The following is a 13,482-nucleotide window of genomic DNA, read 5'->3' as shown; positions in this document are numbered from 1 at the left end:
ATACCAATAAGGCGTATACAGATGACACTAATGAGACACATTACAAAAAGCCTTGTATAATGTGTGAGATATTCAAATTTTCTATACAGAAATTATAACCTTGCGCCGGCATTTCTAAAGACCGAATAAAGAAATAATAATAACGCACTCGTGATTTAATTATTACGCATCCAAACTCCTGCCCATGTTTTATTAATTGATAAAATTATTGGAACATATTTATTATTTCGATTCTAACAACGCAAATAATTCGCATTTTACAGTACTACATTTTCAGCGTAATACGTCATTCGGGTCATATGCTGTTACAATTTACCCCCTATGGTTAGAGAGTGTTGCATAGCCAATGGAACGTATAGATATTAGTTTCTTTTTTATCAGAATTTTGAGTAGTATTCATAAATTAGTAATCTAACAGCTCGCAAACTAGTTATAAACAGAATCATCAAATTAGGCGAGTTGACCCTGTGTTATGAATGACGAGCTTAACTTTTATATGACGTCACATCATTATGACGTCACACTTTATGTCATACATTTATGACGTCACCGCTGAATCATAATTAAGCTAATTGAATTCGCTCGTAGAGATCAGAACGTGTTTTACGGACCTACACATAAGTCATTATGACTTTTTATTATATTTAAGTTTTTGAAATGCTGTTTTCAACCGTTTGGCCCTGTAATAATTCGTATATAATGGAACTGAAGTAGAATCTCTTATGTTACAATCATAGGGGGTGAAATGTAACAGCCAACCATATTTTATCGTAGATTCATGTATAGGCGATTTCGCTATATGTTTATATAGCAGTTGCTGCGGATCGTGTTAGAATTAAGAAATAATAAATCTGTTCCTATATTTTATCAGTTAATAAAATATGGGCAGGAGTTTTGTCACAAATTGACATACGGGCCTTATTTTATCTGTAGTGTAAATGCAGGTATTGCATCATCTTTTTGTAAATTTTGAGTTATTGAGGTAAATGTCAGATTTCACGCATGAAATACCTCTCATATTTTTCTGTATTTCATAACTTAAATTTCCATGTAAATTTCATTAAATTCTGTTCAGTAATAAGAAAGTTGATATTTTATAAACTTCAGTAATTTATGTTTTTATCCCTAAAACCACTATAATGGGCCTCAAATTGTCAATTTAAATTCGCGCCAAAGTAGTTAGATTCCCCGGCTATATCGTGAATCCCGTGAAAATGACAATAGTCGGAGTCCACGGCTCAGCCGTGAATCCTATGAAATTTAGTATTTGGCGGGACATTATCCTTTAAATAGACTGGACTAGATATGCCTTGCGCACACCACCTTACGACTTTATAGACGAATCTATGTCTGAATTATTTTCTTGCTAGAAATTTATGCTCGATCGAGGTAAGAAATTTATTTGTTAGATTTTTGTATGATTTTTGCATTACGATTTTTTTTGGGTAAATTTTTGGTCATTCTACAGAATTCTGTAACATTTACTTTTCGGCATATGATTTTGGCTAGTTTCGGTATGTCAGGATGATTTATTAAGTTTTTCAGACTTTTGTAAATTATTTAGAAAGAGGAGTCTAAATGTTTCGTTTATATAAGATGTAAAATTTGTACTGAAATTTGTAACATGATATTTATAAAGTACTTTGTTTCAAAAACTTATGTCAAACATTTCGTTATTATGGAACGCCATTACTGCATTGTATTGTTATATGGCAAGTCTAGTACCATGTATATATTATTGTAATATGAAATTGTGTGACAGTCTATTGCATACACATACAATGTCCGTTTTAGTGTATGGCATTAGATATTATATGGATGCCAACTATCATATAACGTTTGATTTACATTGAATTTTGTTAATTTGTAGTTGTAAATAATAGCTGCAGTTTATCATGTCCGTATCTATAATGTTTCATCATATACTTTTCATATCATTTCATACTTTAACTTTAGTCTTTTAAGTAAGTAATCTTTGTAATATGGAAGTAATAAGTGACGTATTTTAATCATGTGACGTTTGAACTTAGTAGCTTATATATTTTGTATAAGTAGCACGTATTATTTATGGGAGCCTACGGAGGTATGGTGTACCCAAAGGAGCAGTTTTATGCCCTGACTTTTTGTTTTGCTATGGTGCTTACCATATGTTATATATTTTAGCTTCTTCCGCTAGACGATTTTACCTGGTGATGTCATAACCCGGAAGTACAATGCCCGAGGTTCACTTGTCTTCACTCGCCTGGATGTGATATTCCCAGCGCAGAGCTTACGTCCCATGGTTGTGCCGTAAACCGCAAAGACGATGATTTTTGTTATCCTCTGAAGTCAGCTCAGGGATGCAATCACCTACCACCATAGGGAGCCAACACGGAATCAACGTATTCACGGTTTAAAGGGACTGTATTTTGAATTTAGAAGCTACGTTTTGTTTGTGCTACTTAAAGTTCACAATTGAATTAAAGAACTGTGTCACGTCAGATTAGAATGGAATTTAAGAACTTTTGTATCTAGAGATACTGAACTTTCTTTTTTTTTCTTTCTTATAATCAGTTTTTTTTCTTTTCATATCTATTCATTGTTAATAATCATCTTATGTAAATAAATTTGTAAATATTGTAAAGGGTGTTGATTTGTTTTGATGGTTACTGTCGCCGGTACGGCCTTTCCTGTCACAGTTTGGATGCGTAATAATTAAATCACGAGTGCGCAGCACGAGTGATTTAATTATTCGCATCCAAACGACTGCACATGTTTTATTAATTGATAAAATTATTGGAACATATTTATTATTTCGATTCTAACAATGCAAATAATTCGCATTTTACAGTACTACATTTTCAGCGTAATACGTCTTACGGGTCATATGCTGTTACAATTTACCCCCTATGGTTAGAAAATGTTGCATAGCCAATGGAACGTATATATATTTGTTTCTTTTTTATCAGAATTTTGAGAAGTATTTATAAATTAGTAATCTAACAGCTCGCAAACTAATTATGATCAGAATCATCAAAATAGGCGAGTTGACCCTGTATTACGAGTGACGAGATTAACTTTTATATGACGTCACATCATTATGACGTCATACTTTATGTCATACATTTATGACGTCACCGCTGAATCATAATTAAGCTAATTGAATTCGCTCGTAGAGGTCAGAGCGTGTTTTCGTATGTAATGGAACTGAAGTAGAATCTCTTATGTTACAATCATAGAGGGGTGAAATGTAACAGCCATCCATATTTTATCGTAGATTCATGTATAGGCGATTTCGCTATATGTTTATATAGCAATTGCTGCGGATCGTTTTAGAATCTACGATAAAATATGGTTGGCTGTTACATTTCACCCCCTATGATTGTAACATAAGAGATTCTACTTCAGTTCCATTACATACGAATTATTTCAGGGCCAAACGGTTGAAAACAGCATTTCAAAAACATAAATATAATAAAAAGTCATACTGACTTATGTGTAGGTCCGTAAAACACGTTCTGATCTCTACGAGCGAATTCAATTAGCCTAATTATGATTCAGCGGTGACGTCATAAATGTATGACATAAAGTATGACGTCATAATAATGTGACGTCATATAAAAGTTAAGCTCGTCACTCGTTACACAGGGTCAACTCGCCTTATTTGATGATTCTGTTCATAATTAGTTTGCGAGCTGTTAGATTACTAATTTATGAATACTTCTCAAAATTCTGATAAAAAAGAAACAAATATCTATACGTTCCATTGGCTATGCAACACTTTCTAACCATAGGGGGTAAATTGTAACAGCATATGACCCGAATGACGTATTACGCTGAAAATGTAGTACTGTAAAATGTGAATTATTTGCGTTGTTAGAATCGAAATAATAAATCTGTTCCACAAATTTTATCAAATAATAAAACATGGGCAGTCGTTTGGATGCGAGTAACTAAATCACTCGTGCTACGCACTCGTGATTTAATTATTACGCATCCAAACTCCTGCCCATATTTTATTAACTGATAAAATATAGGAACAGATTTATTATTTCTTAATTCATGTATAGGCGATTTCGCTATATGTTTATATAGCAATTGCTGCGGATCGTGTTAGAATGAGTCATAATATCACAACATAAACTTAACTGTCGATGTCGGTTGTAGTGACAGTATGTTTATAGGCCACCCTTTAGCGACGTGATTAGAGCGTCCGCCTGATCACGAGGTTCAAGGTTCGAGGCCCAGGCCCCGCTTTCACTAACGTTCTCAAAGTGAGAAAATTCTCAGCTCAAGATTTTCTCAAAACTGTCTGAGAATTGTCTCAGCTGAGAAATTTCTCAAGTTGGCTTTCACTAAACTTTTTCTCAAGTCTTGAGATTTTTCTCAGCTGAGCCGTAATTCTTTAAGACATAAGCGGCCAAACATCCAAGGAGCCGCGTGAACTTTCCCACGAACACGAGTGCATAGTTGGGGGCAGTGGATTTATTCATTTATTGAGACGAAATGAAGCGTTGAGAAATGTTCATAAACAACATGTACAGTTTCGGGATATATCCAAATTGTATGTGTATTTTCAATATATAATTAATCAGCTTCAAACCTGTCACTTTTGAACCAATCAAACACACAGTCGAGGGTACTACGTCATATTGCAATTGTTTTCTTTACCAAATATGGGATTAGGTAAACACAGCCATATGTGGTTACACTACGTGTGACAATTTTATGTTATCGGGCATATTATGTTTATGGGAATCAGATATGCAGCCGTAAGTATACATTGTTTTGTGATTCACATATCAATTACTGCAATTAGTGTATTCATAAATAGCTATGCATTCTCTACTGTAGGCATTTCAAACTTTGAACAACACAATTTGTTCACAATACTAACTTTCTATTTTGTAGAAGATATCAAGCTTCTTTTTTAAAACATTTTGTCATTTCTGTCATGATTATAAATTAATTCTGTGTCTAACGTATTTCGCCAGGTACTCTGTGAGTTGAAAATGCTGCAAACCATGTACATTTTTTTGAAAATGCAAAATGAAAGTGAAAGTAGAGCTGTCAAAATGAACAAAAAATGCAATATTTCAAAAAATGTAAAAGTTAATTAGTTTTCATTAACCAGAGTACCTAGATAAGTATTTTAGACACACAACAAAAACAAATTTAGAGAAACAAATGTGTTTGAAAAAAAAAGATTGACATTTCTACAAGGTAGAATGTGGGCAGTCAGAGTTACATGTTTTTAAGACAAAATACAAAGTATAACCAAACAAGGTGACCTTTATAGAAAGTATCTGCTACTTGTGTATATGTGCTATGAATATTATTGGTCTGGCAGGTATAATTTCCATTTATGAAAATTTACATGAGGGGGTCTCAAAGGCTTTACATGATCCTAGTTCTACTTTTCATTTCTACTTTCACTTTCAGTTTGAAATGTGTTCCATTTTTGTTTTAATTACATTTTTGCAGCACTTTCACCCCCCAGACCTCCTGAATAACCAATATGTTATGTTAGACAATAGTATAAACATTAGTCTCACTTGAGATGGAAACTACAGGTGTCATATATAGGCCTAGCTTATTCCTGTTTTTAAATGTTGCAGGTTTGTAATATATCATAACTTGAGACAGGACTATATAAAAACTATTTTTGACACAAGCATGGTAACAAAATATATTTTTGAAATAGAAGTTTGAAAATCTGTTTGACAGTATAATAGCAGGTTTTCCTTCTTTTTCTGTACACTTCTGTATATTGTAGATCTAAATAGAGACAGAATATGAAATTCCTCAATAAAATGCTAAAACATGTTGGGTTTTTTAAAAATCATTATGAAAGAAAAAGCTATTTCAATTGTAAGGCATCCCTGAAATGTCACAGATTTTGATAATGGTTTTAAATGTTCATTGTCAATGCATATGTTTCAAAGTATGCTATTTAATTTTTTATGTTTATATATCTTATATGTGGTTTATATAATACACACCCACACACAATTTTATTAAGATTCTTGTAGATATCAAAATTATGTGGCTAATAATTATAAGCTTATGTACATGCATCCAATAAACATTGATCTTGTATACCTAAGGCTCAGATTTAGTGTTTAAGACTATCTATTATATTTTCAAAATCTTTGTGTAATTTAAAGATTGATACTCCTTCTTATAAATGAAATAAGGTATATTTAAACCTGGTTACAGAGCAATTTTATATAATTTATATCAGGTCACAGCCAGCTGATGAAGATCCTCAGCTTATACAGAGGTCAGGCTTGAGCTATGTGCTGATTCAAAAGATGCTAATGACAGTGGATAATCCATTCTGAGCTGTTCTAGGACCATTCACCAACGTTCCAAAACACTGATGGAACTGAAGGCAGTACCTGTATTGGTGTCTGGCCTGTGATTTCAAGTATAGTATGTATTGACTGAGTTAGTCTCAATGTTTCCTAAATTTGCAAACTCTATTATAATTCAAACCATGCTAGATTTTAATTTTAGTCAAAAGGAAATAAAGGAGAACAATAAATAAAATCATGCTTGCAAAATATACAGAAACCAAATTGATACCCTGAATGGAGGCACTTCATTTACAAACATTTGAAATGGATCAGGCTGATTTTGACCAGTATTGGTTTTGGTTTGAAACTTTCACTTATGATAATTTGCATGCCTAGCTCAGAATATAAAGCACTAGACTATAAATCAAGAAAAGATGTAAGTTTGATCCTTTGGCTATGCATGTAATATCTTTAACAGTTTGAGAGAAGAACATGTCTGAAGTCATTTGTCCAACATTTCTTACTCATTTACAATGGGAAGTTGTCTGTGAGCACAAGTCATTTCTAGTAAAGAATGCAGGAACACTTGATAGGTTAACTGAACACCATTACATGACTGAAATACTATGGCAAAATTGAATCATATTGAAACAAAAAACAAAACAAAAGGAAATTTCGCTCCATAAATGCATAACAAAAATAAAATTTGTGATAGTGTACTGTATATAACATAGAAAAAACAATTCCTTTTCAGATTGATGTACCTCCTCCTGATGTATCTCCTTGAATACAATATATCTGCCATGTGAAAGGAACAAGCTGCAAGATATACTGTGGAAGTGGGGGCCTATGTAAAAAACATTTTATTTAAAGAATATAAGAAATCTGACACTAAACTACTGAAAAGGTGCACAGGGGACATTTTTGTGTGTATAGACTTTCATCAAGATTCTGAGAAAGTTGATTTATTAAACAAAAATAGTCAAATTGTGTCTTCAAAGCTGAAAAGATTAAGATCTTAGGAAAACATTAGGACTCAAGAAAAGTAATGGGGTTATGAAACTGTAGTGTTCAACATTTAAATTGTTTTTTTGTTGTTTTTTTCACTACATTTTGTGAAGAGGGTTCCATCACAAGATGCGACATATTGCCTGATATTGGTAAGAATGAGATGTAGTTTATGAAAAAAAGTATTTTGCTTTAAATGTGCAGACTTTAAGTTAACATAAAAAATCAAAGCTGTAACAATAAAGCTTGATTAAAAAAACACACTGTTGAAAACTAGTCTTCATGTAAATGTCACACTTTTTTGGGTGCACAGGGGACACAATTAGCTATATAATGTAATATAACTTTAACCCTTAGGCCCTTGCTAAATTTCTATAATGAACTTGTCCGTTTTACAATTTGGACAGTATTATTAAGTGTTAAAAGGGGTGCTAACCAAAAGATACTGACTGAATGGCGAACAGTGCAGATAAAGATCAGACTGCACAGATGTGCAGGCTGATCATGATCTACACTTGTCGCAAAGGTAGGACCAACCATGTACAGCATGATAAGGGTTAAAACTGCTTGAGCCATTCAGCTGAAATTGCAAATATTTGTTGACTACATTGATTGGATATATGTAATTTGCCCCAAAACACTTTATAAAACTGAACTGAATCAAAATAAGGTGAGAGAGAAGAAAAAGCTTAATTATTTAAAAAAAACAACAATATAGCCGATAGATGTACATTGTTCAAGGCATTATCTTTGTTTACATTAAATTTAAATGTGGCTACCACGTTGTTTGTTAGGAACATAAGACACATTAATTTCTTGTTTTCGAATTTTAATTATCGCATTTATGTGTCAAAGATTGGCATGGGTGAAAATGTTACTGAAAATGTTAAATCAGTTTTTATTAATAAACTCTCTTTTTGGCTTGAGCAGTATTAAGTCATGTGCATCATTGAAAGTATATGTAGTACTTTTCTAACCAACTGATAAACATTCTATTTTTGGAAAGTTTGTTGCATAAAGTTAAAGGGATTTTTTGTATGAAATTTACATGGTGTAGGCCTTAACGCTGTTTACTTTAAAAACCTCCTTGTATTTTTGTTAATTTTTTTTGATAATTTCTTATGTAATTAAGTCATTTCTAATGTTTTCTCTTTTAATTGTCCCTGAGTGGCAGTTCTTGTTAACTACAAAACCATCTACTATTATTGGTTAACTAATTATTGGAATAGTGAGCATTTTAACATTGTTTCATCACAATGCACTCCTTTATGGGAATAGGGAGGCAATAGCACATTTAACTATTAAACTAATTATTAAACAATGTCATTTGAATGAAAACAGCCTTAGACACACCTGAAAATCAGATAAATTTGAAAATACATGCAAAGTTTTAAAAATGTTTTTGAATTTAAGTTATAACATTTTCTTATTTTTATCTTCAGTTGGTTATAAATGCAACTGATTGTTTTTATCAACATCTGTTGTCGGGTGTGTTTCGTCCCAATTTAGTTTTGTGACCCATACAGTGTTTCCAGGACTCATCAGTAAGAGAAACACCATCAACTTGAGTCAACAACATAACGTTTAACATGTGAACAGAAGTTAATTATAAACATTTTCATAGGAAGAATAGTGAACTGGAACAGTAAATGAAAATTTAAAAGAAATGAAAATGATAACCTGTACACTTTGGCATTTCATAGTTCTTTTTAAAAAATCAAATTTATCTGAGAAGACAATGACAGTGAAATATAAAATTTTACTTACAATTATTGTTGTAAATCATACTGAAATCTAACAACTTACTGGTAATATAAATTTTATCAATAGCATAGAGTAAAGATTTTCTGATATTTTTGGAAAGATTTGAAAAACATTGTACTTTAAAATTAATGTTCAACCAATATTTTAGATCAAATTATGAAATGCCATATTTATTTATAAATGAATAAAACTGTTGTCAACTTATAAAAATTTCTGTTAACTTTAATAAATTATTAGAACTTAAATATTTTTCATTGTCTTTGTGTCCATCAGTTTTTCTGCTTATTCAATTACATCATGCTATTTGCCACTTGCTAAATGTGAACTATCTAAAGCATAGATGTTAATAGTTAACAGCACTGCAAAATGCAGAACAAAATATTTCCAAATGCTTATTAATGAGTGATTACTTATAAACAAGCTGGTGTATAGAGTCGTATGTAATATCATGCCATTATGTAATAACTTTTATCACTTGACATGGCTAGAGACTGAACCTACAATACCCCACTGAAGTGGTGGGCCATCTACCACTTGGCTACTGAGGCCTATGAGGCAACAGGACTTGACTACTACAAAGTGGAGATTTTGTTTAAGCAGTAGGTTAGCTACCACAAAGGGGGAATTGTTTCAGCAGCTGGTTAGTTCAGTTGATAGTGCGCACACCCTGTAAACAAGGGGTCCCGGCATTGAGTCAACCACTAACTGCTCATTTTTATCACCCCTTGATAATAACCCCCAAGTTGTGAAACGAAATTTCACAAGAATAAGGACTTCTAGGGACGTTACTGCACAAGTCAATATATCTCGGTACGAGCGTTTTTGGTACGAAACATAGGCACAGTAAAACGTCTACTGTACTTAATAAATATTGTCTTCAAAGTTGTGTAGCATTCAAGACGAGAAAGAAACATTTTAGAAACAGTAAACATGTTTGAAAATGTTGTCCTTGTGGTAAATTAATTGCTGCATGTGTTTTAAAAGCGTAAACAGTGTCCCTAGCAACAATCGGATTACTTCCCTTGAAATTAAGAAATTACCGTCTCTGACGAAGTTTGTTGTCATCCGTGTCATGCTGGTGAACTCAACGTGAAACTGGCACCGACTACGGCGGCGGCGTATATTGTATCGTCGAAAAGACGCCATTTTGTTTCTTTGAGAAAAGCACTGAGACAGCCCAACCCTTGACTCAAGAAATCTGAGAAAAATCTCAGCGCTGAAGGTGAGATTTTACTGAGAGATTTTTAGTGAAAGCCAATCTGAGAAAAATCTCAAGCTGAGAATCAAAGTTGAGATTTTTCTCAGACTTGAGCTGAGATTTTGACTTGAGAACGTTAGTGAAAGCGGGGCCAGAAGGGACCTTGTTATTTTATCTCCCAGGGTTTACTAAATGTTACCAAATGGTGCCAGAAGTGTTTGACGGACTCATGCGGTGGGCACAGAGTGCCATCCTGGTGAGCTGGTGAGCTCTGATAAGTGAACGGGGAGAAGTGTAAATGAAGTAGGTTTATAGGCAACTTCCAACAGACTTGCTGTTAGGTTAACCCTTTAGCGACGTGCTTAGAGTGTCCGCCTATAGATCATGAGGTCCGAGATTATTAGTATTTTTTCTCCCAGGGTTAACTTTATGGCTAAATAATCTGTCAATTAAAAACAATGTTTAATAGGGACCTGACCTCAGTCTTGGCTTAGAGTCAAATAGTATGGACTCACTTTTACTTAGATGCAATGACAATTTAATATCAATGAGCCATTTGCTGACTAAATCAAGTTCCGGGGCCTCCGTGGCCGAGTGGTTAGAGTCGTTGACTTCAAACCATTTGCCCCTCATCGATGTGGGTTCGAAACCTCATTTGGGGCGTAGAATTCTTCACGTGAGGAAGCCATCCAGCTGGCTTACGGAAGGTCGGTGGTTCTACCCGGGTGCCCGCTCGTGATGAAATAGTGCACGGAGGGGCACCTGGGGTCTTCCTCCACCATTAAAGCTGGAAAGTCGCCATATGACCTAAAATTGTGTCGGTGCGACGTTAAACCCAACAAAATAAATAAATAAAAATCAAGTTCCTCGTTCAAACTATTTTCAAGATAGATTTGTTTTTACCAGCAACCAATATTCCATAAAATAATTTTTTTTTTTTACAACTGCTGACGTCATTGACATAGACTATAAACAGGAGACCTAAAATTGAGCCTTCAGGAACACCACATGAAACACTAGTCTTATGACTTTTAGCCCTAACCCTAAGAAATCAAATTGCAAAGCTTTTTTTGACAAAAACTCCCAACTTCCTGCCCATGTCGCTCTGGTGCTATTTTAATGCGCTGACCACTGATCCAAAGAGTCGACTCCCTGACACAAAATAACTTCGTATACATATGATCCGGACAGATAAACGGTTAACAAACTTTTAGAAAGTATTATGCAAACGTGAAAAAAATGAACATTATTTTCTTGCTAATACCACACGTGAAATTGCGTGACAAAATAAGCTTATCTCCTGTGTCAATAAATTACATCTTTAACTTTGATGAAAACATTAAATAAGTAAATAAGACAACCTGATTTGCCCGAATAACGTTTTAGTAATATCACCAGTACTTGCAGTAAACAGACTGTCGAAACCCAATCCGCTTCCATAGAATTACACATAATTTCGTTTTTCGGTGATTTTTCAGCAATGAAAATTAAATTGTGATGCTACCGGTAAGTGTAATTTTTAATACTGATCACTTACATGCTGATACAATAGTTATACGAGCAATCATCAGCATGAAAATGTTTTATCAATTATTTTCAGCTGGGGGATTTACAGATGGGCTTTCCTCTGAAGCAGTTTATCAGTTAGTTCGGCCTATATCACACACAAACACACAAGCAGGCGCGTATATAATGATGAAAGTGATCTTCAGTGACAACCGTATATCAATGCTCGACAACCATGCTAATTTTTAGATTATTTCAAGAAATACAAAGTGGCTGTCAAATCAAGGTCAACGTGAGGTCAGAAATGTGAAGTTTTTAAAAACAAAAAAACAATTTCTATTGAAAATGTTCCATTTCTCATTAAAATGATCACAAATACATTGCTTTTTATATATTGGTATAGAATATATGTGCACACATGCATATAAAACAGACAAGGCAGTCTGAAAGACAGCTAAATCCCCCGCCACTGGTATGGATAGTGAAAGGGTAAACCTTTGACCCTGAGCTGTGAACTTGACCTGCAACTGACATGGCTGACCCATGAATTCTGCACATCAGTCTAGATGAGTTGATCATTTGACCCAAGTTTCATGAAAATCCATAAAGGGGTTTTGGAGATACAGAGCTAAAACCTTTGACCTTGAGTTGTGACCTTGACCTTGAGTTGACATTGCTGACTCATGAGTTCTTGATGAGTTGATCATTTGACCCAAGTTTAATGTAAATCCTTCAAGGGGTTTAGGAGATACAGAATGAACACAAAATGGAAGGTTCAAACCTTTGACTCTAAGTTGTGACCTTGATCTTGAGCCGGCATGGCTGACTCATCAATTCTGCACATCGTCTTGATGAGATGATCATTTGACCCAAGTTTGATGAAAATCCTTCAAGGGGTTTAGGAGATACAGAGCGGACACAAAATGGAAGGCTCAAACCTTTGACCTTGAGTTGTGACCTTGACCTTGAGCCGACTGGCTGACTCTTGAGTTCTGCATATCGTCTTGATGAGGCGATCATTTAATCCAAGTTTCATAATCATCCTTCAAGAGGTTTAAGAGATACTGAGTGGATACGAAATGGTAGCCTCAAACCTTTGACCTTGAGCCGACATGGCTGACTCATGGGTTCTGCACATCGTCTTGATGAGATGTTCATTTGATTCAAGTTTCATGATTATCCTTTAAGGAGTTTAGGAGATACAGAGCGGACACGAAATGGAAGGCTCAAACCTTTGACCTTGAGTTGTGACCTTGACCTTGAACCAACATGGCTGACTCATGGGTTCTGCACATCGTCTTGATGAGGTGATCATTTGACCCAAGTTTCATGAAAATCCTTTAAGGGGTTTATAAGATACAGAGCGGACACGAAATGTTACGGAAGGACGTAAAGGACGGAAGGACAGAAGGACGGACGGAGACCATTCCTATAACCCCCCACCACTTGTGGCGGGGGATTAAAAAAGAAAACAGAAATAATTTCTTTCATATGAGCTGGCAAAACATCATACAATACTGGTTTTGCGATAATTATGTCTCCCCACCCCCATTCGTCTCCCCCATAGTGGGGGGAGGGAGAGACATATTGCTTTTTGCCCTGTCAGTCCTTCAGTCTGTCACACTTTATTGTAACGGAATCAGAGCTGTAAAGTTGAAACCAGAAGAGAAAACCAGCAGATGGAAAAAGAAAATGCAGGCTTGCAAAACATTAAATCAGCTAATTTGG

General features: G+C 34.5%; 1 long non-coding RNA gene across 2 annotated transcripts; it reads left to right on the top strand.

Annotated features, from left to right (window-relative positions):
• Positions 1-4,258: 4,258 nt before the first annotated feature.
• LOC123556368 (uncharacterized) lies at positions 4,259-7,313 on the top strand. 2 transcript variants are annotated; one of them, XR_006687437.2, is made up of 3 exons: positions 4,259-4,543; positions 6,224-6,414; positions 7,033-7,313. It is a non-coding gene; the product is annotated as an uncharacterized LOC123556368 (long non-coding RNA). The 2 variants fall into 2 exon arrangements; XR_006687436.2 differs by lacking the exon at positions 4,259-4,543 and adding an exon at positions 4,594-4,751.
• The last annotated feature ends 6,169 nt before the right edge of the window (positions 7,314-13,482 follow it).

The sequence above is a fragment of the Mercenaria mercenaria genome, chromosome 5, assembly GCF_021730395.1.
Source record: "Mercenaria mercenaria strain notata chromosome 5, MADL_Memer_1, whole genome shotgun sequence".
Classification (NCBI taxonomy): Eukaryota; Metazoa; Mollusca; class Bivalvia; order Venerida; family Veneridae; genus Mercenaria; species Mercenaria mercenaria.
Note: the sequence above shows the minus strand (reverse complement) of the source record. Positions and strands in the feature narration are given on the sequence as shown.